Genomic DNA, 21689 nt, shown 5'->3' on the forward strand with positions numbered 1-21689 from the left:
GGTACCATCTGGTTATAGTCAGATATATCTGGTCAGGTAGTCATCAGAGCACCACTCTCCCCATCTGGTCAGGTAGTCATCAGAGCACCACTCTCCCCATCTGGTCAGGTAGTCATCAGAGCACCACTCTCCCCAGTTATAACAGATATATCTGGTCAGGTAGTCATCAGAGCACCACTCTCCCCATCTGGTCAGGTAGTCATCAGAGCACCACTCTCCCCAGTCATAACAGATATATCTGGTCAGGTAGTCATCAGAGCACCACTCTCCCCACTAGTGGTCTAGTCTGTTAGTCACAGATATAACTGGTCATATCCTCAACCTCAGCTCTACTAGTGGTCTAACAGATATATCTGGTCAGGTAGTCAAGAGCACCACTCTCCTCCCTCAGCTATACTAGTGGTCTACTGTTAGTCATCAGAGCACCACTCTCCCAAGTCATATCCTCATCTGGTCAGGTAGTCATCAGAGCACCACTGTTAGTCATAACAGATATATCTGGTCATATCATCAGAGCACCTCCCCCTATACTATCTGGTCACTGTTAGTCATCAGGTACCAATCAAGTCAGGTATCCTCAACCTCCCCCAGTTATCAAGGTAAACAACAGATATATCTGGTCTACTGTTAGTCATCTGGTCAGGTAACAAGTCATATCCTCAACCTCAGCTATACTAGTGGTCTACTGTTAGTCAAGGTATAACAGATATAGTCATATCCTCAAGCCTCAGCTATACCAGTTATCTACTGTTAGTCAAGGTAGTTATAACAATCTGGTCAAGTCATCCTCAACCTCAGTTATAACAGATATATCTGGTCAGGTAGTCAAGCACCACTCTCCCCAGTTATAACAGATATATCTGGTCAGGTAGTCCTCAGAGCACCAGCTATCCCTAGTTATAACAGTTATCTGGTCAGGTAGTCACAGAGCACCATATCCTCATGGTATCTGGTCAGGTACCTCAGCTATATCTGGTCAGGTGGTCTCAGAGCACTGTTAGTTATAACAGATATATCTGGTCAGGTAGTCCTCAGAGCACCAGCTATCCCTAGTGGTATAACTGATTATCTGGTCAGGTAGTCATCAGAGCATATCCTCAACCTAACAGATATACTAGTGGTCTACTGTTAGTCAAGGTTAACAAGTCATATCCTCACCACCTCCCCAGCTATACTATCTGGTCACTGTTAGTCAGTCACCATATCTCAACCTCAGGTCTATCTGGTCAGGTAACAGAGCACCATATCTGATATATCTGGTCAGGTAGTCATCAGAGCACCACTCTCCCCAGTTATAACAGATATATCTGGTCAGGTAGTCCTCAGCATACTAGTAACCCCAGTCTACTGTTATCTGGTCAGGTAGTCAACAAGTCATATCCTCAACCTCAGCTATACTATCTGGTCACTGTTAGTCAAGGTAAACAAGTCATATCCTCAACCTCAGTTATATACTAGTGGTCTACTGTTAGTCAGTCATAACAACAATCTGGTCAGGTAGTCCAGAGCAACCTCAGCTAGGTGTTAGTCAAGGTAAACAATCTGGTCATATCCTCAACCTCAGCTATCTAGTGGCACCACTCTCCTACTGTTAGTCAAGGAACATCTGGTCATATCCTCAACCTCAGCTATACTATCTGGTCACTGTTAGTCAAGGTTAACAAGTCATATCCTCAACCTCAGCTATACTGGTCAGGTGGTCTCAGAGCACCACTGTTAGTTATAAAGATATATCTGGTCAGGTAGTCAAGCATATCCTCAACCTCAGCTATACTAGTGGTCTACTGTTAGTCAAGGTAAACATATCTGGTCAGGTATCCAGAGCAACCTCAGCTATAACTAGTGGTCACTGTTAGTCAAGGTAAACAAGTCATATCCTCAACCTCAGCTATACTAGTGGTCTACTGTTAGTCAAGGTAAACAAGTCATATCCTCAACCTCAGCTATACTAGTGGTCTATCTGTTAGTCAAGGTATAACAAGTCATATCCTCAACCTCAGCTATACTAGTGGTCTACTGTTAGTCAAGGTAAACAAGTCAGGTAGTCATCAGAGCACCATATCCTCAACTGGTCAGGTAGTCACAGTGGTCTACTGTTATCAAGGTATAACAAGTCAGGTATCCTCAACCTCAGCTATACTAGTGGTCTACTGTTAGTCAAGGTAAACAAGTCATATCCTCAACCTCAGCTATACAGTGGTCTACTGTTAGTCAAGGTAGTCACAGAGCATATCCTCAACCTCAGCTATACTAGTGGTCAGGTAGTCAAGGTATAACAAGTACCACTCTCAACCTCAGCTATAACAGATATATCTGGTCAGTCTGGCACCACTAGTCAGGTCACAAGCTCAACCTCAGCTATACAGTTATATATCTGGTCACTGTTAGTCAAGGTACCACAAGTCATATCCTCAACCTCAGCTAGTACTAGTGGTCTCCCCTGTTATCATAGGTCAGGTAGTCATATCCTCAACCTCAGCTATACTAGTGGTCTACTGTTAGTCATCAGGTAACTCTCCCCAGTCATATCCTCAACCTCAGCTATACTAGTGGTCTACTGTTAGTCAAGGTTAACAAGTCAGGTATCCTCAACCTCAGCTATACTAGTGGTCTAACTGTTATCTGTCAAGGTAGTCAACAAGTCATACTGGTCAGGTAGTCATATCCTCACCTCAGCTATACTAGTGGTCTACTGTTAGTCAAGGTAGTCAACAAGTCATATCCTCAACCTCAGCTATACTAGTGGTCTACTGTTAGTCAAGGCACCAACAAGTCATATCCTCAACCTCAGCTATACTAGTGGTCTACTGTTAGTCAAGGTAAACAAGTCATATCCTCAACCTCAGCTATACTAGTGGTCTACTGTTAGTCAAGTAGTAGAGCACAAGTCATATCCTCAACCTCAGCTATACTAGTGGTCTACTGTTAGTCAAGGTAAACAAGTCATATCCTCAACCTCAGCTATACTAGTGGTCTACTGTTAGTCAAGGTATAACAGCTATATCTGGTCATAGTCCTCAACCTCAGCTATACTAGTGGTCTACTGTTAGTCAAGGCACAAGTCATATCCTCAACCTCAGCTATACTAGTGGTCTACTGTTAGTCAAGGTATAACAAGTCATATCCTCAACCTCAGCTATACTAGTGGTCTACTGTTAGTCAAGGTAAACAAGTCATATCCTCAACCTCAGCTATACTAGTGGTCTACTGTTAGTCAAGGTAGTCACAAGTCATATCCTCAACCTCAGCTATACTAGTGGTCTACTGTTAGTCAAGGTAAACAAGTCATATCCTCAACCTCAGCTATACTAGTGGTCTACTGTTAGTCAAGGTAAACAAGTCATATCCTCAACCTCAGCTATACTAGTGGTCTACTGTTAGTCAAGGTAAACAAGTCATATCCTCAACCTCAGCTATACTAGTGGTCTACTGTTAGTCAAGGTAAACAAGTCATATCCTCAACCTCAGCTATACTAGTGGTCTACTGTTAGTCAAGGTAAACAAGTCATATCCTCAACCTCAGCTATACTAGTGGTCTACTGTTAGTCAAGGTAAACAAGTCATATCCTCAACCTCAGCTATACTAGTGGTCTACTGTTAGTCAAGGTAAACAAGTCATATCCTCAACCTCAGCTATACTAGTGGTCTACTGTTAGTCAAGGTAAACAAGTCATATCCTCAACCTCCTATACTAGTGGTCTACTGTTAGTCAAGGTAAACAAGTCATATCCTCAACCTCAGCTATACTAGTGGTCTACTGTTAGTCAAGGTAAACAAGTCATATCCTCAACCTCAGCTATACTAGTGGTCTACTGTTAGTCAAGGTAAACAAGTCATATCCTCAACCTCAGCTATACTAGTGGTCTACTGTTAGTCAAGGTAAACAAGTCATATCCTCAACCTCAGCTATACTAGTGGTCTACTGTTAGTCAAGGTAAACAAGTCATATCCTCAACCTCAGCTATACTAGTGGTCTACTGTTAGTCAAGGTAAAGTGGTCAAGTCATATCCTCAACCTCAGCTATACTAGTGGTCTACTGTTAGTCAAGGTAAACAAGTCATATCCTCAACCTCAGCTATACTAGTGGTCTACTGTTAGTCAAGGTAAACAAGTCATATCCTCAACCTCAGCTATACTAGTGGTCTACTGTTAGTCAAGGTAAACAAGTCATATCCTCAACCTCAGCTATACTAGTGGTCTACTGTTAGTCAAGGTAAACAAGTCATATCCTCAACCTCAGCTATACTAGTGGTCTACTGTTAGTCAAGGTTAACAAGTCATATCCTCAACCTCAGCTATACTAGTGGTCTACTGTTAGTCAAGGTAAACAAGTCATATCCTCAACCTCAGCTATACTAGTGGTCTACTGTTAGTCAAGGTAAACAAGTCATATCCTCAACCTCAGCTATACTAGTGGTCTACTGTTAGTCAAGGTAAACAAGTCATATCCTCAACCTCAGCTATACTAGTGGTCTACTGTTAGTCAAGGTAAACAAGTCATATCCTCAACCTCAGCTATACTAGTGGTCTACTGTTAGTCAAGGTAAACAAGTCATATCCTCAACCTCAGCTATACTAGTGGTCTACTGTTAGTCAAGGTAAACAAGTCATATCCTCAACCTCAGCTATACTAGTGGTCTACTGTTAGTCAAGGTAAACAAGTCATATCCTCAACCTCAGCTATACTAGTGGTCTACTGTTAGTCAAGGTAAACAAGTCATATCCTCAACCTCAGCTATACTAGTGGTCTACTGTTAGTCAAGGTAAACAAGTCATATCCTCAACCTCAGCTATACTAGTGGTCTACTGTTAGTCAAGGTAAACAAGTCATATCCTCAACCTCAGCTATACTAGTGGTCTACTGTTAGTCAAGGTAAACAAGTCATATCCTCAACCTCAGCTATACTAGTGGTCTACTGTTAGTCAAGGTAAACAAGTCATATCCTCAACCTCAGCTATACTAGTGGTCTACTGTTAGTCAAGGTAAACAAGTCATATCCTCAACCTCAGCTATACTAGTGGTCTACTGTTAGTCAAGGTAAACAAGTCATATCCTCAACCTCAGCTATACTAGTGGTCTACTGTTAGTCAAGGTAAACAAGTCATATCCTCAACCTCAGCTATACTAGTGGTCTACTGTTAGTCAAGGTAAACAAGTCATATCCTCAACCTCAGCTATACTAGTGGTCTACTGTTAGTCAAGGTAAACAAGTCATATCCTCAACCTCAGCTATACTAGTGGTCTACTGTTAGTCAAGGTAAACAAGTCATATCCTCAACCTCAGCTATACTAGTGGTCTACTGTTAGTCAAGGTAAACAAGTCATATCCTCAACCTCAGCTATACTAGTGGTCTACTGTTAGTCAAGGTAAACAAGTCATATCCTCAACCTCAGCTATACTAGTGGTCTACTGTTAGTCAAGGTAAACAAGTCATATCCTCAACCTCAGCTATACTAGTGGTCTACTGTTAGTCAAGGTAAACAAGTCATATCCTCAACCTCAGCTATACTAGTGGTCTGCTGTTAGTCAAGGTAAACAAGTCATATCCTCAACCTCAGCTATACTAGTGGTCTACTGTTAGTCAAGGTAAACAAGTCATATCCTCAACCTCAGCTATACTAGTGGTCTACTGTTAGTCAAGGTAAACAAGTCATATCCTCAACCTCAGCTATACTAGTGGTCTACTGTTAGTCAAGGTAAACAAGTCATATCCTCAACCTCAGCTATACTAGTGGTCTACTGTTAGTCAAGGTAAACAAGTCATATCCTCAACCTCAGCTATACTAGTGGTCTACTGTTAGTCAAGGTAAACAAGTCATATCCTCAACCTCAGCTATACTAGTGGTCTACTGTTAGTCAAGGTAAACAAGTCATATCCTCAACCTCAGCTATACTAGTGGTCTACTGTTAGTCAAGGTAAACAAGTCATATCCTCAACCTCAGCTATACTAGTGGTCTACTGTTAGTCAAGGTAAACAAGTCATATCCTCAACCTCAGCTATACTAGTGGTCTACTGTTAGTCAAGGTAAACAAGTCATATCCTCAACCTCAGCTATACTAGTGGTCTACTGTTAGTCAAGGTAAACAAGTCATATCCTCAACCTCAGCTATACTAGTGGTCTACTGTTAGTCAAGGTAAACAAGTCATATCCTCAACCTCAGCTATACTAGTGGTCTACTGTTAGTCAAGGTAAACAAGTCATATCCTCAACCTCAGCTATACTAGTGGTCTACTGTTAGTCAAGGTAAACAAGTCATATCCTCAACCTCAGCTATACTAGTGGTCTACTGTTAGTCAAGGTAAACAAGTCATATCCTCAACCTCAGCTATACTAGTGGTCTGCTGTTAGTCAAGGTAAACAAGTCATATCCTCAACCTCAGCTATACTAGTGGTCTACTGTTAGTCAAGGTAAACAAGTCATATCCTCAACCTCAGCTATACTAGTGGTCTACTGTTAGTCAAGGTAAACAAGTCATATCCTCAACCTCAGCTATACTAGTGGTCTACTGTTAGTCAAGGTAAACAAGTCATATCCTCAACCTCAGCTATACTAGTGGTCTACTGTTAGTCAAGGTAAACAAGTCATATCCTCAACCTCAGCTATACTAGTGGTCTACTGTTAGTCAAGGTAAACAAGTCATATCCTCAACCTCAGCTATACTAGTGGTCTGCTGTTAGTCAAGGTAAACAAGTCATATCCTCAACCTCAGCTATACTAGTGGTCTACTGTTAGTCAAGGTAAACAAGTCATATCCTCAACCTCAGCTATACTAGTGGTCTACTGTTAGTCAAGGTAAACAAGTCATATCCTCAACCTCAGCTATACTAGTGGTCTACTGTTAGTCAAGGTAAACAAGTCATATCCTCAACCTCAGCTATACTAGTGGTCTACTGTTAGTCAAGGTAAACAAGTCATATCCTCAACCTCAGCTATACTAGTGGTCTACTGTTAGTCAAGGTAAACAAGTCATATCCTCAACCTCAGCTATACTAGTGGTCTACTGTTAGTCAAGGTAAACAAGTCATATCCTCAACCTCAGCTATACTAGTGGTCTACTGTTAGTCAAGGTAAACAAGTCATATCCTCAACCTCAGCTATACTAGTGGTCTACTGTTAGTCAAGGTAAACAAGTCATATCCTCAACCTCAGCTATACTAGTGGTCTACTGTTAGTCAAGGTAAACAAGTCATATCCTCAACCTCAGCTATACTAGTGGTCTGCTGTTAGTCAAGGTACACAAGTCATATCCTCAACCTCAGCTATACTAGTGGTCTACTGTTAGTCAAGGTAAACAAGTCATATCCTCAACCTCAGCTATACTAGTGGTCTACTGTTAGTCAAGGTAAACAAGTCATATCCTCAACCTCAGCTATACTAGTGGTCTACTGTTAGTCAAGGTAAACAAGTCATATCCTCAACCTCAGCTATACTAGTGGTCTACTGTTAGTCAAGGTAAACAAGTCATATCCTCAACCTCAGCTATACTAGTGGTCTACTGTTAGTCAAGGTAAACAAGTCATATCCTCAACCTCAGCTATACTAGTGGTCTACTGTTAGTCAAGGTAAACAAGTCATATCCTCAACCTCAGCTATACTAGTGGTCTACTGTTAGTCAAGGTAAACAAGTCATATCCTCAACCTCAGCTATACTAGTGGTCTACTGTTAGTCAAGGTAAACAAGTCATATCCTCACCTCAGCCTCATATCCTCAACCTCAGCTATACTAGTGGTCTACTGTTAGTCAAGGTAAACAAGTCATATCCTCAACCTCAGCTATACTAGTGGTCTACTGTTAGTCAAGGTAAACAAGTCATATCCTCAACCTCAGCTATACTAGTGGTCTACTGTTAGTCAAGGTAAACAAGTCATATCCTCAACCTCAGCTATACTAGTGGTCTACTGTTAGTCAAGGTAAACAAGTCATATCCTCAACCTCAGCTATACTAGTGGTCTACTGTTAGTCAAGGTAAACAAGTCATATCCTCAACCTCAGCTATACTAGTGGTCTACTGTTAGTCAAGGTAAACAAGTCATATCCTCAACCTCAGCTATACTAGTGGTCTACTGTTAGTCAAGGTAAACAAGTCATATCCTCAACCTCAGCTATACTAGTGGTCTACTGTTAGTCAAGGTAAACAAGTCATATCCTCAACCTCAGCTATACTAGTGGTCTACTGTTAGTCAAGGTAAACAAGTCATATCCTCAACCTCAGCTATACTAGTGGTCTACTGTTAGTCAAGGTAAACAAGTCATATCCTCAACCTCAGCTATACTAGTGGTCTACTGTTAGTCAAGGTAAACAAGTCATATCCTCAACCTCAGCTATACTAGTGGTCTACTGTTAGTCAAGGTAAACAAGTCATATCCTCAACCTCAGCTATACTAGTGGTCTACTGTTAGTCAAGGTAAACAAGTCATATCCTCAACCTCAGCTATACTAGTGGTCTACTGTTAGTCAAGGTAAACAAGTCATATCCTCAACCTCAGCTATACTAGTGGTCTACTGTTAGTCAAGGTAAACAAGTCATATCCTCAACCTCAGCTATACTAGTGGTCTACTGTTAGTCAAGGTAAACAAGTCATATCCTCAACCTCAGCTATACTAGTGGTCTACTGTTAGTCAAGGTACACAAGTCATATCCTCAACCTCAGCTATACTAGTGGTCTACTGTTAGTCAAGGTAAACAAGTCATATCCTCAACCTCAGCTATACTAGTGGTCTACTGTTAGTCAAGGTAAACAAGTCATATCCTCAACCTCAGCTATACTAGTGGTCTGCTGTTAGTCAAGGTAAACAAGTCATATCCTCAACCTCAGCTATACTAGTGGTCTACTGTTAGTCAAGGTAAACAAGTCATATCCTCAACCTCAGCTATACTAGTGGTCTACTGTTAGTCAAGGTAAACAAGTCATATCCTCAACCTCAGCTATACTAGTGGTCTACTGTTAGTCAAGGTAAACAAGTCATATCCTCAACCTCAGCTATACTAGTGGTCTACTGTTAGTCAAGGTAAACAAGTCATATCCTCAACCTCAGCTATACTAGTGGTCTACTGTTAGTCAAGGTAAACAAGTCATATCCTCAACCTCAGCTATACTAGTGGTCTACTGTTAGTCAAGGTAAACAAGTCATATCCTCAACCTCAGCTATACTAGTGGTCTACTGTTAGTCAAGGTAAACAAGTCATATCCTCAACCTCAGCTATACTAGTGGTCTACTGTTAGTCAAGGTAAACAAGTCATATCCTCAACCTCAGCTATACTAGTGGTCTACTGTTAGTCAAGGTAAACAAGTCATATCCTCAACCTCAGCTATACTAGTGGTCTACTGTTAGTCAAGGTAAACAAGTCATATCCTCAACCTCAGCTATACTAGTGGTCTACTGTTAGTCAAGGTAAACAAGTCATATCCTCAACCTCAGCTATACTAGTGGTCTACTGTTAGTCAAGGTAAACAAGTCATATCCTCAACCTCAGCTATACTAGTGGTCTACTGTTAGTCAAGGTAAACAAGTCATATCCTCAACCTCAGCTATACTAGTGGTCTACTGTTAGTCAAGGTAAACAAGTCATATCCTCAACCTCAGCTATACTAGTGGTCTACTGTTAGTCAAGGTAAACAAGTCATATCCTCAACCTCAGCTATACTAGTGGTCTACTGTTAGTCAAGGTAAACAAGTCATATCCTCAACCTCAGCTATACTAGTGGTCTACTGTTAGTCAAGGTAAACAAGTCATATCCTCAACCTCAGCTATACTAGTGGTCTACTGTTAGTCAAGGTAAACAAGTCATATCCTCAACCTCAGCTATACTAGTGGTCTACTGTTAGTCAAGGTAAACAAGTCATATCCTCAACCTCAGCTATACTAGTGGTCTACTGTTAGTCAAGGTAAACAAGTCATATCCTCAACCTCAGCTATACTAGTGGTCTACTGTTAGTCAAGGTAAACAAGTCATATCCTCAACCTCAGCTATACTAGTGGTCTACTGTTAGTCAAGGTAAACAAGTCATATCCTCAACCTCAGCTATACTAGTGGTCTACTGTTAGTCAAGGTAAACAAGTCATATCCTCAACCTCAGCTATACTAGTGGTCTACTGTTAGTCAAGGTAAACAAGTCATATCCTCAACCTCAGCTATACTAGTGGTCTACTGTTAGTCAAGGTAAACAAGTCATATCCTCAACCTCAGCTATACTAGTGGTCTACTGTTAGTCAAGGTAAACAAGTCATATCCTCAACCTCAGCTATACTAGTGGTCTACTGTTAGTCAAGGTAAACAAGTCATATCCTCAACCTCAGCTATACTAGTGGTCTACTGTTAGTCAAGGTAAACAAGTCATATCCTCAACCTCAGCTATACTAGTGGTCTACTGTTAGTCAAGGTAAACAAGTCATATCCTCAACCTCAGCTATACTAGTGGTCTACTGTTAGTCAAGGTAAACAAGTCATATCCTCAACCTCAGCTATACTAGTGGTCTACTGTTAGTCAAGGTAAACAAGTCATATCCTCAACCTCAGCTATACTAGTGGTCTACTGTTAGTCAAGGTAAACAAGTCATATCCTCAACCTCAGCTATACTAGTGGTCTACTGTTAGTCAAGGTAAACAAGTCATATCCTCAACCTCAGCTATACTAGTGGTCTACTGTTAGTCAAGGTAAACAAGTCATATCCTCAACCTCAGCTATACTAGTGGTCTACTGTTAGTCAAGGTAAACAAGTCATATCCTCAACCTCAGCTATACTAGTGGTCTACTGTTAGTCAAGGTAAACAAGTCATATCCTCAACCTCAGCTATACTAGTGGTCTACTGTTAGTCAAGGTAAACAAGTCATATCCTCAACCTCAGCTATACTAGTGGTCTACTGTTAGTCAAGGTAAACAAGTCATATCCTCAACCTCAGCTATACTAGTGGTCTACTGTTAGTCAAGGTAAACAAGTCATATCCTCAACCTCAGCTATACTAGTGGTCTACTGTTAGTCAAGGTAAACAAGTCATATCCTCAACCTCAGCTATACTAGTGGTCTACTGTTAGTCAAGGTAAACAAGTCATATCCTCAACCTCAGCTATACTAGTGGTCTACTGTTAGTCAAGGTAAACAAGTCATATCCTCAACCTCAGCTATACTAGTGGTCTACTGTTAGTCAAGGTAAACAAGTCATATCCTCAACCTCAGCTATACTAGTGGTCTACTGTTAGTCAAGGTAAACAAGTCATATCCTCAACCTCAGCTATACTAGTGGTCTACTGTTAGTCAAGGTAAACAAGTCATATCCTCAACCTCAGCTATACTAGTGGTCTACTGTTAGTCAAGGTAAACAAGTCATATCCTCAACCTCAGCTATACTAGTGGTCTACTGTTAGTCAAGGTAAACAAGTCATATCCTCAACCTCAGCTATACTAGTGGTCTACTGTTAGTCAAGGTAAACAAGTCATATCCTCAACCTCAGCTATACTAGTGGTCTACTGTTAGTCAAGGTAAACAAGTCATATCCTCAACCTCAGCTATACTAGTGGTCTGCTGTTAGTCAAGGTAAACAAGTCATATCCTCAACCTCAGCTATACTAGTGGTCTACTGTTAGTCAAGGTAAACAAGTCATATCCTCAACCTCAGCTATACTAGTGGTCTACTGTTAGTCAAGGTAAACAAGTCATATCCTCAACCTCAGCTATACTAGTGGTCTACTGTTAGTCAAGGTAAACAAGTCATATCCTCAACCTCAGCTATACTAGTGGTCTACTGTTAGTCAAGGTAAACAAGTCATATCCTCAACCTCAGCTATACTAGTGGTCTACTGTTAGTCAAGGTAAACAAGTCATATCCTCAACCTCAGCTATACTAGTGGTCTACTGTTAGTCAAGGTAAACAAGTCATATCCTCAACCTCAGCTATACTAGTGGTCTACTGTTAGTCAAGGTAAACAAGTCATATCCTCAACCTCAGCTATACTAGTGGTCTACTGTTAGTCAAGGTAAACAAGTCATATCCTCAACCTCAGCTATACTAGTGGTCTACTGTTAGTCAAGGTAAACAAGTCATATCCTCAACCTCAGCTATACTAGTGGTCTACTGTTAGTCAAGGTAAACAAGTCATATCCTCAACCTCAGCTATACTAGTGGTCTACTGTTAGTCAAGGTAAACAAGTCATATCCTCAACCTCAGCTATACTAGTGGTCTACTGTTAGTCAAGGTAAACAAGTCATATCCTCAACCTCAGCTATACTAGTGGTCTACTGTTAGTCAAGGTAAACAAGTAAACAAGTCATATCCTCAACCTCAGCTATACTAGTGGTCTACTGTTAGTCAAGGTAAACAAGTCATATCCTCAACCTCAGCTATACTAGTGGTCTACTGTTAGTCAAGGTAAACAAGTCATATCCTCAACCTCAGCTATACTAGTGGTCTACTGTTAGTCAAGGTAAACAAGTCATATCCTCAACCTCAGCTATACTAGTGGTCTACTGTTAGTCAAGGTAAACAAGTCATATCCTCAACCTCAGCTATACTAGTGGTCTACTGTTAGTCAAGGTAAACAAGTCATATCCTCAACCTCAGCTATACTAGTGGTCTACTGTTAGTCAAGGTAAACAAGTCATATCCTCAACCTCAGCTATACTAGTGGTCTGCTGTTAGTCAAGGTAAACAAGTCATATCCTCAACCTCAGCTATACTAGTGGTCTACTGTTAGTCAAGGTAAACAAGTCATATCCTCAACCTCAGCTATACTAGTGGTCTACTGTTAGTCAAGGTAAACAAGTCATATCCTCAACCTCAGCTATACTAGTGGTCTACTGTTAGTCAAGGTAAACAAGTCATATCCTCAACCTCAGCTATACTAGTGGTCTACTGTTAGTCAAGGTAAACAAGTCATATCCTCAACCTCAGCTATACTAGTGGTCTACTGTTAGTCAAGGTAAACAAGTCAACAAGTCATATCCTCAACCTCAGCTATACTAGTGGTCTACTGTTAGTCAAGGTAAACAAGTCATATCCTCAACCTCAGCTATACTAGTGGTCTACTGTTAGTCAAGGTAAACAAGTCATATCCTCAACCTCAGCTATACTAGTGGTCTACTGTTAGTCAAGGTAAACAAGTCATATCCTCAACCTCAGCTATACTAGTGGTCTACTGTTAGTCAAGGTAAACAAGTCATATCCTCAACCTCAGCTATACTAGTGGTCTACTGTTAGTCAAGGTAAACAAGTCATATCCTCAACCTCAGCTATACTAGTGGTCTACTGTTAGTCAAGGTAAACAAGTCATATCCTCAACCTCAGCTATACTAGTGGTCTACTGTTAGTCAAGGTAAACAAGTCATATCCTCAACCTCAGCTATACTAGTGGTCTACTGTTAGTCAAGGTAAACAAGTCATATCCTCAACCTCAGCTATACTAGTGGTCTACTGTTAGTCAAGGTAAACAAGTCATATCCTCAACCTCAGCTATACTAGTGGTCTACTGTTAGTCAAGGTAAACAAGTCATATCCTCAACCTCAGCTATACTAGTGGTCTACTGTTAGTCAAGGTAAACAAGTCATATCCTCAACCTCAGCTATACTAGTGGTCTACTGTTAGTCAAGGTAAACAAGTCATATCCTCAACCTCAGCTATACTAGTGGTCTACTGTTAGTCAAGGTAAACAAGTCATATCCTCAACCTCAGCTATACTAGTGGTCTAGTCTGTTAGTCAAGTTAGTCAAAACAAGTCATATCCTCAACCTCAGCTATACTAGTGGTCTACTGTTAGTCAAGGTAAACAAGTCATATCCTCAACCTCAGCTATACTAGTGGTCTACTGTTAGTCAAGGTAAACAAGTCATATCCTCAACCTCAGCTATACTAGTGGTCTACTGTTAGTCAAGGTAAACAAGTCATATCCTCAACCTCAGCTATACTAGTGGTCTACTGTTAGTCAAGGTAAACAAGTCATATCCTCAACCTCAGCTATACTAGTGGTCTACTGTTAGTCAAGGTAAACAAGTCATATCCTCAACCTCAGCTATACTAGTGGTCTACTGTTAGTCAAGGTAAACAAGTCATATCCTCAACCTCAGCTATACTAGTGGTCTACTGTTAGTCAAGGTAAACAAGTCATATCCTCAACCTCAGCTATACTAGTGGTCTACTGTTAGTCAAGGTAAACAAGTCATATCCTCAACCTCAGCTATACTAGTGGTCTACTGTTAGTCAAGGTAAACAAGTCATATCCTCAACCTCAGCTATACTAGTGGTCTACTGTTAGTCAAGGTAAACAAGTCATATCCTCAACCTCAGCTATACTAGTGGTCTACTGTTAGTCAAGGTAAACAAGTCATATCCTCAACCTCAGCTATACTAGTGGTCTGCTGTTAGTCAAGGTAAACAAGTCATATCCTCAACCTCAGCTATACTAGTGGTCTACTGTTAGTCAAGGTAAACAAGTCATATCCTCAACCTCAGCTATACTAGTGGTCTACTGTTAGTCAAGGTAAACAAGTCATATCCTCAACCTCAGCTATACTAGTGGTCTACTGTTAGTCAAGGTAAACAAGTCATATCCTCAACCTCAGCTATACTAGTGGTCTACTGTTAGTCAAGGTAACAAGTCATATCCTCAACCTCAGCTATACTAGTGGTCTACTGTTAGTCAAGGTAAACAAGTCATATCCTCAACCTCAGCTATACTAGTGGTCTACTGTTAGTCAAGGTAAACAAGTCATATCCTCAACCTCAGCTATACTAGTGGTCTACTGTTAGTCAAGGTAAACAAGTCATATCCTCAACCTCAGCTATACTAGTGGTCTACTGTTAGTCAAGGTAAACAAGTCATATCCTCAACCTCAGCTATACTAGTGGTCTACTGTTAGTCAAGGTAAACAAGTCATATCCTCAACCTCAGCTATACTAGTGGTCTACTGTTAGTCAAGGTAAACAAGTCATATCCTCAACCTCAGCTATACTAGTGGTCTACTGTTAGTCAAGGTAAACAAGTCATATCCTCAACCTCAGCTATACTAGTGGTCTACTGTTAGTCAAGGTAAACAAGTCATATCCTCAACCTCAGCTATACTAGTGGTCTACTGTTAGTCAAGGTAAACAAGTCATATCCTCAACCTCAGCTATACTAGTGGTCTACTGTTAGTCAAGGTAAACAAGTCATATCCTCAACCTCAGCTATACTAGTGGTCTACTGTTAGTCAAGGTAAACAAGTCATATCCTCAACCTCAGCTATACTAGTGGTCTACTGTTAGTCAAGGTAAACAAGTCATATCCTCAACCTCAGCTATACTAGTGGTCTACTGTTAGTCAAGGTAAACAAGTCATATCCTCAACCTCAGCTATACTAGTGGTCTGCTGTTAGTCAAGGTACACAAGTCATATCCTCAACCTCAGCTATACTAGTGGTCTACTGTTAGTCAAGGTAAACAAGTCATATCCTCAACCTCAGCTATACTAGTGGTCTGCTGTTAGTCAAGGTAAACAAGTCATATCCTCAACCTCAGCTATACTAGTGGTCTGCTGTTAGTCAAGGTAAACAAGTCATATCCTCAACCTCAGCTATACTAGTGGTCTACTGTTAGTCAAGGTAAACAAGTCATATCCTCAACCTCAGCTATACTAGTGGTCTACTGTTAGTCAAGGTAAACAAGTCATATCCTCAACCTCAGCTATACTAGTGGTCTGCTGTTAGTCAAGGTAAACAAGTCATATCCTCAACCTCAGCTATACTAGTGGTCTACTGTTAGTCAAGGTAAACAAGTCATATCCTCAACCTCAGCTATACTAGTGGTCTACTGTTAGTCAAGGTAAACAAGTCATATCCTCAACCTCAGCTATACTAGTGGTCTACTGTTAGTCAAGGTAAACAAGTCATATCCTCAACCTCAGCTATACTAGTGGTCTACTGTTAGTCAAGGTAAACAAGTCATATCCTCAACCTCAGCTATACTAGTGGTCTACTGTTAGTCAAGGTAAACAAGTCATATCCTCAACCTCAGCTATACTAGTGGTCTACTGTTAGTCAAGGTAAACAAGTCATATCCTCAACCTCAGCTATACTAGTGGTCTACTGTTAGTCAAGGTAAACAAGTCATATCCTCAACCTCAGCTATACTAGTGGTCTACTGTTAGTCAAGGTAAACAAGTCATATCCTCAACCTCAGCTATACTAGTGGTCTACTGTTAGTCAAGGTAAACAAGTCATATCCTCAACCTCAGCTATACTAGTGGTCTACTGTTAGTCAAGGTAAACAAGTCATATCCTCAACCTCAGCTATACTAGTGGTCTACTGTTAGTCAAGGTAAACAAGTCATATCCTCAACCTCAGCTATACTAGTGGTCTACTGTTAGTCAAGGTAAACAAGTCATATCCTCAACCTCAGCTATACTAGTGGTCTACTGTTAGTCAAGGTAAACAAGTCATATCCTCAACCTCAGCTATACTAGTGGTCTACTGTTAGTCAAGGTAAACAAGTCATATCCTCAACCTCAGCTATACTAGTGGTCTACTGTTAGTCAAGGTAAACAAGTCATATCCTCAACCTCAGCTATACTAGTGGTCTACTGTTAGTCAAGGTAAACAAGTCATATCCTCAACCTCAGCTATACTAGTGGTCTACTGTTAGTCAAGGTAAACAAGTCATATCCTCAACCTCAGCTATACTAGTGGTCTACTGTTAGTCAAGGTAAACAAGTCATATCCTCAACCTCAGCTATACTAGTGGTCTACTGTTAGTCAAGGTAAACAAGTCATATCCTCAACCTCAGCTATACTAGTGGTCTACTGTTAGTCAAGGTAAACAAGTCATATCCTCAACCTCAGCTATACTAGTGGTCTACTGTTAGTCAAGGTAAACAAGTCATATCCTCAACCTCAGCTATACTAGTGGTCTACTGTTAGTCAAGGTAAACAAGTCATATCCTCAACCTCAGCTATACTAGTGGTCTACTGTTAGTCAAGGTAAACAAGTCATATCCTCAACCTCAGCTATACTAGTGGTCTACTGTTAGTCAAGGTCAAAACAAGTCATATCCTCAACCTCAGCTATACTAGTGGTCTACTGTTAGTCAAGGTAAACAAGTCATATCCTCAACCTCAGCTATACTAGTGGTCTACTGTTAGTCAAGGTAAACAAGTCATATCCTCAACCTCAGCTATACTAGTGGTCTACTGTTAGTCAAGGTAAACAAGTCATATCCTCAACCTCAGCTATACTAGTGGTCTACTGTTAGTCAAGGTAAACAAGTCATATCCTCAACCTCAGCTATACTAGTGGTCTACTGTTAGTCAAGGTAAACAAGTCATATCCTCAACCTCAGCTATACTAGTGGTCTACTGTTAGTCAAGGTAAACAAGTCATATCCTCAACCTCAGCTATACTAGTGGTCTACTGTTAGTCAAGGTAAACAAGTCATATCCTCAACCTCAGCTATACTAGTGGTCTACTGTTAGTCAAGGTAAACAAGTCATATCCTCAACCTCAGCTATACTAGTGGTCTACTGTTAGTCAAGGTAAACAAGTCATATCCTCAACCTCAGCTATACTAGTGGTCTACTGTTAGTCAAGGTAAACAAGTCATATCCTCAACCTCAGCTATACTAGTGGTCTACTGTTAGTCAAGGTAAACAAGTCATATCCTCAACCTCAGCTATACTAGTGGTCTACTGTTAGTCAAGGTAAACAAGTCATATCCTCAACCTCAGCTATACTAGTGGTCTACTGTTAGTCAAGGTAAACAAGTCATATCCTCAACCTCAGCTATACTAGTGGTCTACTGTTAGTCAAGGTAAACAAGTCATATCCTCAACCTCAGCTATACTAGTGGTCTACTGTTAGTCAAGGTAAACAAGTCATATCCTCAACCTCAGCTATACTAGTGGTCTACTGTTAGTCAAGGTAAACAAGCCATATGATGGTGTTGTTCATGTGACAGTTGATAATATGTTAACTGTAGTAGATGTTAACCAGTACATCAGTAGGACATGGTGTCTGTCTATGGTATTCTCGTTATCCATTTTCCATACACAACATTACATGTTGAATTAGAGGTTGAAAATGACTTCTATTGAACATCAAACCCACGGCACATTGGCCAAACATATTGAATATAACAGACTAACAAAGAACATCTGCTTTCATAAGGGTTTCTCTTTTCATAATGATCATGTCAGGGGAAAGCATTCCAAGGGTAATGTCTATTGGCTTTGATTTCTGAAAGTCTCTCTCTCTCCCTCAGAGTGTTGACGTATCAATGATATCAAGACTGCTGCTTTGATTCAAACTGACAGTGTGTCTGATTCAACTAGTTTAGCTTCAGATCAACACACACGCTCACACACGCCAGGCAAGCACGCACACACGGTTGCACTTGAATGAGCAAGCGCATACACACAAACAAACACAAACACACACACACACACAAATCATTGCCCACATACTGTACACAGAAGGTACTTCTGTACCCTACAGCTCTATTCATAAAAAACTCAATAACTCTCCATAATTATAAATCCCTGTTTCCACAACTCTCTATTGTAAAGCCCTGTTTCCACAACTCTCTATTGTAAAGCCCTGTTTCCACAACTCTCTATTGTAAACCCCTGTTTCCACAACTCTCTATTGTAAAGCCCTGTTTCCACAACTTTATATTGTAAATCCCTGTTTCCACAACTTTATATTATAGATCGATGGCACACTCACCTCCTCCAGCCGTGCTGGTCGTTGAGGAATATCCACAACCCATCTCACATCCACACTGACCTGACAAGATGAACAAGGGAGACACAGAGAGAGAGAAGAAGTGGAGAAGAGGTGGACAGTAGTAGTGGAGAGAAGAGGTGGAGAGGGGGACAGTAGCAGTGCGTTCTTTGGTTTGCTGCTGCTGTCTCTCTCTGTGGTGCTCTCTGAGTGTCTCCACTGTGAGACTGAAGCAGCATGTTAAGTCAAGGATTGGGGGAGGAAACTTAAAGAGAGGGGAGGAGGAGAGAGCGAGGGAGGAAGAGATAGGTTAACTGTTGTAACACTGTTTGTGTGTGTGTGTGTGTGTGTGTGTGTGTGTGTGTGTGTGTGTGTGTGTGTGTGTGTGTGTGTGTGTGTGTGTGTGTGTGTGTGTGTGTGTGTGTGTGTGTGTGTGTGTGTGTGTGTGTGTGTGTGTGTGTGTGTGTGTGTGTGTGTGTGTGTGTGGAGAGAAAGAGAGAGAGAGGTGGCGATGGAGAAGAGGGGAGAGTGGGTATATTCCTCTCCCTGGTGGGGTTGCCCAGGTAACAAGGAGTGGGCATGTCAGGGAGGGGGCTCAGCCAATGAGAGGGCTGTGTGTGTGTGTGTGTGTGTGTTTCCTTGTTCTCTACTTCCGTCTTGAGACAACCAGCCCGTTGAAGCAATTTAATCAATCTATTTCAACCTAATCAAAAAGCTCAACACACCAAAAGCTTACTTGCAAGGAATAACTGCCTTTAAAGGACTACATCCACATCTGTACAGGTCTGATGGCCATATAATCTTACTGAACCGTGCTATATTACCAATATAATCTCACTGAACCTGGGCTACATCGTCAACATAATCTTACTGAACCGTGCTATATCACCAATATAATCTTACTGAACCGGGCTACATCGTCAACATAATCTTACTGAACTATGCTATATCATCAATATAATCTTACTGAACCGTGCTATATCACCAATATAATCTCACTGAACCTGGGCTACATCGTCAACATAATCTTACTGAACCGTGCTATATCACCAATATAATCTTACTGAACCGGGCTACATCGTCAACATAATCTTACTGAACTATGCTATATCATCAATATAATCTTACTGAACCGTGCTATATCACCAATATAATATTCCTGAACCGTGCTATATCATCAATATAATATCAAATCGTATTTGTCACATGCGCTACATACCTTAGAGTGAAATGCTTACTTACAAGTCCTTTACAAACAATGCAATTTTTTTAAAAATATCACAAAAAATAAATTCACTTAACAAACAATTAAAGAGCAGCAGTAAAATAACAATAGTGAGGCTGTATACAGGAGATACCGGTAATATGTAGATGTAGGTAGAGTTATTAAAGTGACTATGCATAGATAATATCAGAGAGTCGCAGCAGTGTAGAAGAGAGGGGGGGTAATGCAAACACTGTTGTGTCATTGGAAAACTTAATGATGGTGTTGGAGTTGTGCCTGGCTGTGCAGTTATGAGTGAACAGGGAGTGCAGGAGGGGACTGAGCACGCGCCCCTGAGGGGCTCCCGTGTTGAGGATCAGCGTGGCGGATGTGTTGTTACCTACCCATACCACCTGGGGGTGGCCCGTCAGGAAGTCCAGGATCCAGTTGCAGAGGGAGGTGATCAGTCCCAGGCTCCATAGCTTAGTGGTGAGCTTTGAGGGCACTATGGTGTTGAATGCTGAGCTGTAGTTAACGAATAGCATTCTCACATAGGTGTTCCTTTTGTCCAGGTATGACAGGGCAGTGCAGAGTGCAATAGAGATTGCATCACCTGTGGCCTTCTGAGTGGCGCAGTGGCCTCAGGCACTGCATCGCAGTGCTAGCTGTGCCACTAGAGATTCTGGGTTCGAGTCCATGCTCTGTAGCAACTGGCCGCGACTGGGAGACCCATGGGGCAGCGCGCAATTGGCCCAGTGTGCGTCCGGGGTTAGGGGAGGGTTTGGCCGGCCAGGATGTCCTTGTCCTATCGCGCACTAGTAACTCCTGTGGCTGGCCGGGCACAGTGCACGCTGACACAGTCGCCAGGTGTATGGTGTTTCGTCCGACACTTTGGTGTTCGTATGGGAGTTGCAGCGATGAGACAAGACTGTAACTACCAACTGGATACTAAAAAAAATGTTTTATAAGAAAAGATTACATCATCTGTGGATCTGTTGGGGTGGTATGCAAATTGGAGTGGGTCTAGTGTTTCTGGGATAATGGTGTTGATGTGAGCCATGACCAGCCTTTCGAGGCACTTCATGGCTACAGACGTGAGTGCTACGGGTCAGTAGTCATTTAGGCAGGTTACCTTAGTGTTCTTGGGCTCAGGGACTAATCTTACACATAATGCGCTTTTAATGTTTGAGTATCCATGTCTCCAGCCCTCCCTGAGCATACCTTTCTGACACAGTTCACTGTTTATGAAGCACGTGCTGTTGATTGCGTCAGGGGAAGGTTGCGAGAAAGTTGAAGGAGGGGTGAGGGAAGGTTACCAGGGCATTAGCTACTGGATGCAGCCGTGGATGGGCCCTGAGTGTCGTCAATATCGAAAGTTTAAAATGAAGGCCAGACAAAATTAGAGAAAACATGTCAAGCACGAAAGAAATAAAGAAAGAAAGAAATATGCCATTTAGCAGACGCTTTTATCCAAAGCGACTTACAGTCATGTGTGCATACATTCTACGTATGGGTGGTCCCGGGGATCGAACCCACTACCCTGGCGTTACAAGCGCCATGCTCTACCAACTGAGCTACAGAAGGACCACACGAACACACACAACTGCTGTATTGCCTTCAATTAAGAGTATTTTAGAAGAAGAAGAAATCAGAAAGATGGATCTTTAGAAAACGTCATGCGTGTGACTAGATTCTGTAGAACTAGATTCTGAATAAACAGCCGCAAGGTGGGCTGTATATTCACTCCGGTTGTCTATCATTAGTCTATTTCAGGTGCACATGGTAGT

The 21689-nt window shown here is 41.4% G+C and overlaps 1 long non-coding RNA gene across 1 annotated transcript in view; it reads right to left on the reverse strand.

The window, feature by feature from the left end:
* LOC127919137 (uncharacterized) overlaps positions 1–19033 on the reverse strand; it is a 42748-nt gene extending 23715 nt beyond the window's left edge. Inside the window, exon 1 of the long non-coding RNA XR_008102000.1 lies at positions 18702–19033. This is a non-coding gene — a long non-coding RNA (uncharacterized LOC127919137). The remainder of the gene's footprint in view (positions 1–18701) is intronic.
* Between the last annotated feature and the right edge of the window lie 2656 nt (positions 19034–21689).

The sequence above is a fragment of the Oncorhynchus keta genome, unplaced genomic scaffold (genome assembly GCF_023373465.1).
Source record: "Oncorhynchus keta strain PuntledgeMale-10-30-2019 unplaced genomic scaffold, Oket_V2 Un_contig_1585_pilon_pilon, whole genome shotgun sequence".
Classification (NCBI taxonomy): Eukaryota; Metazoa; Chordata; class Actinopteri; order Salmoniformes; family Salmonidae; genus Oncorhynchus; species Oncorhynchus keta.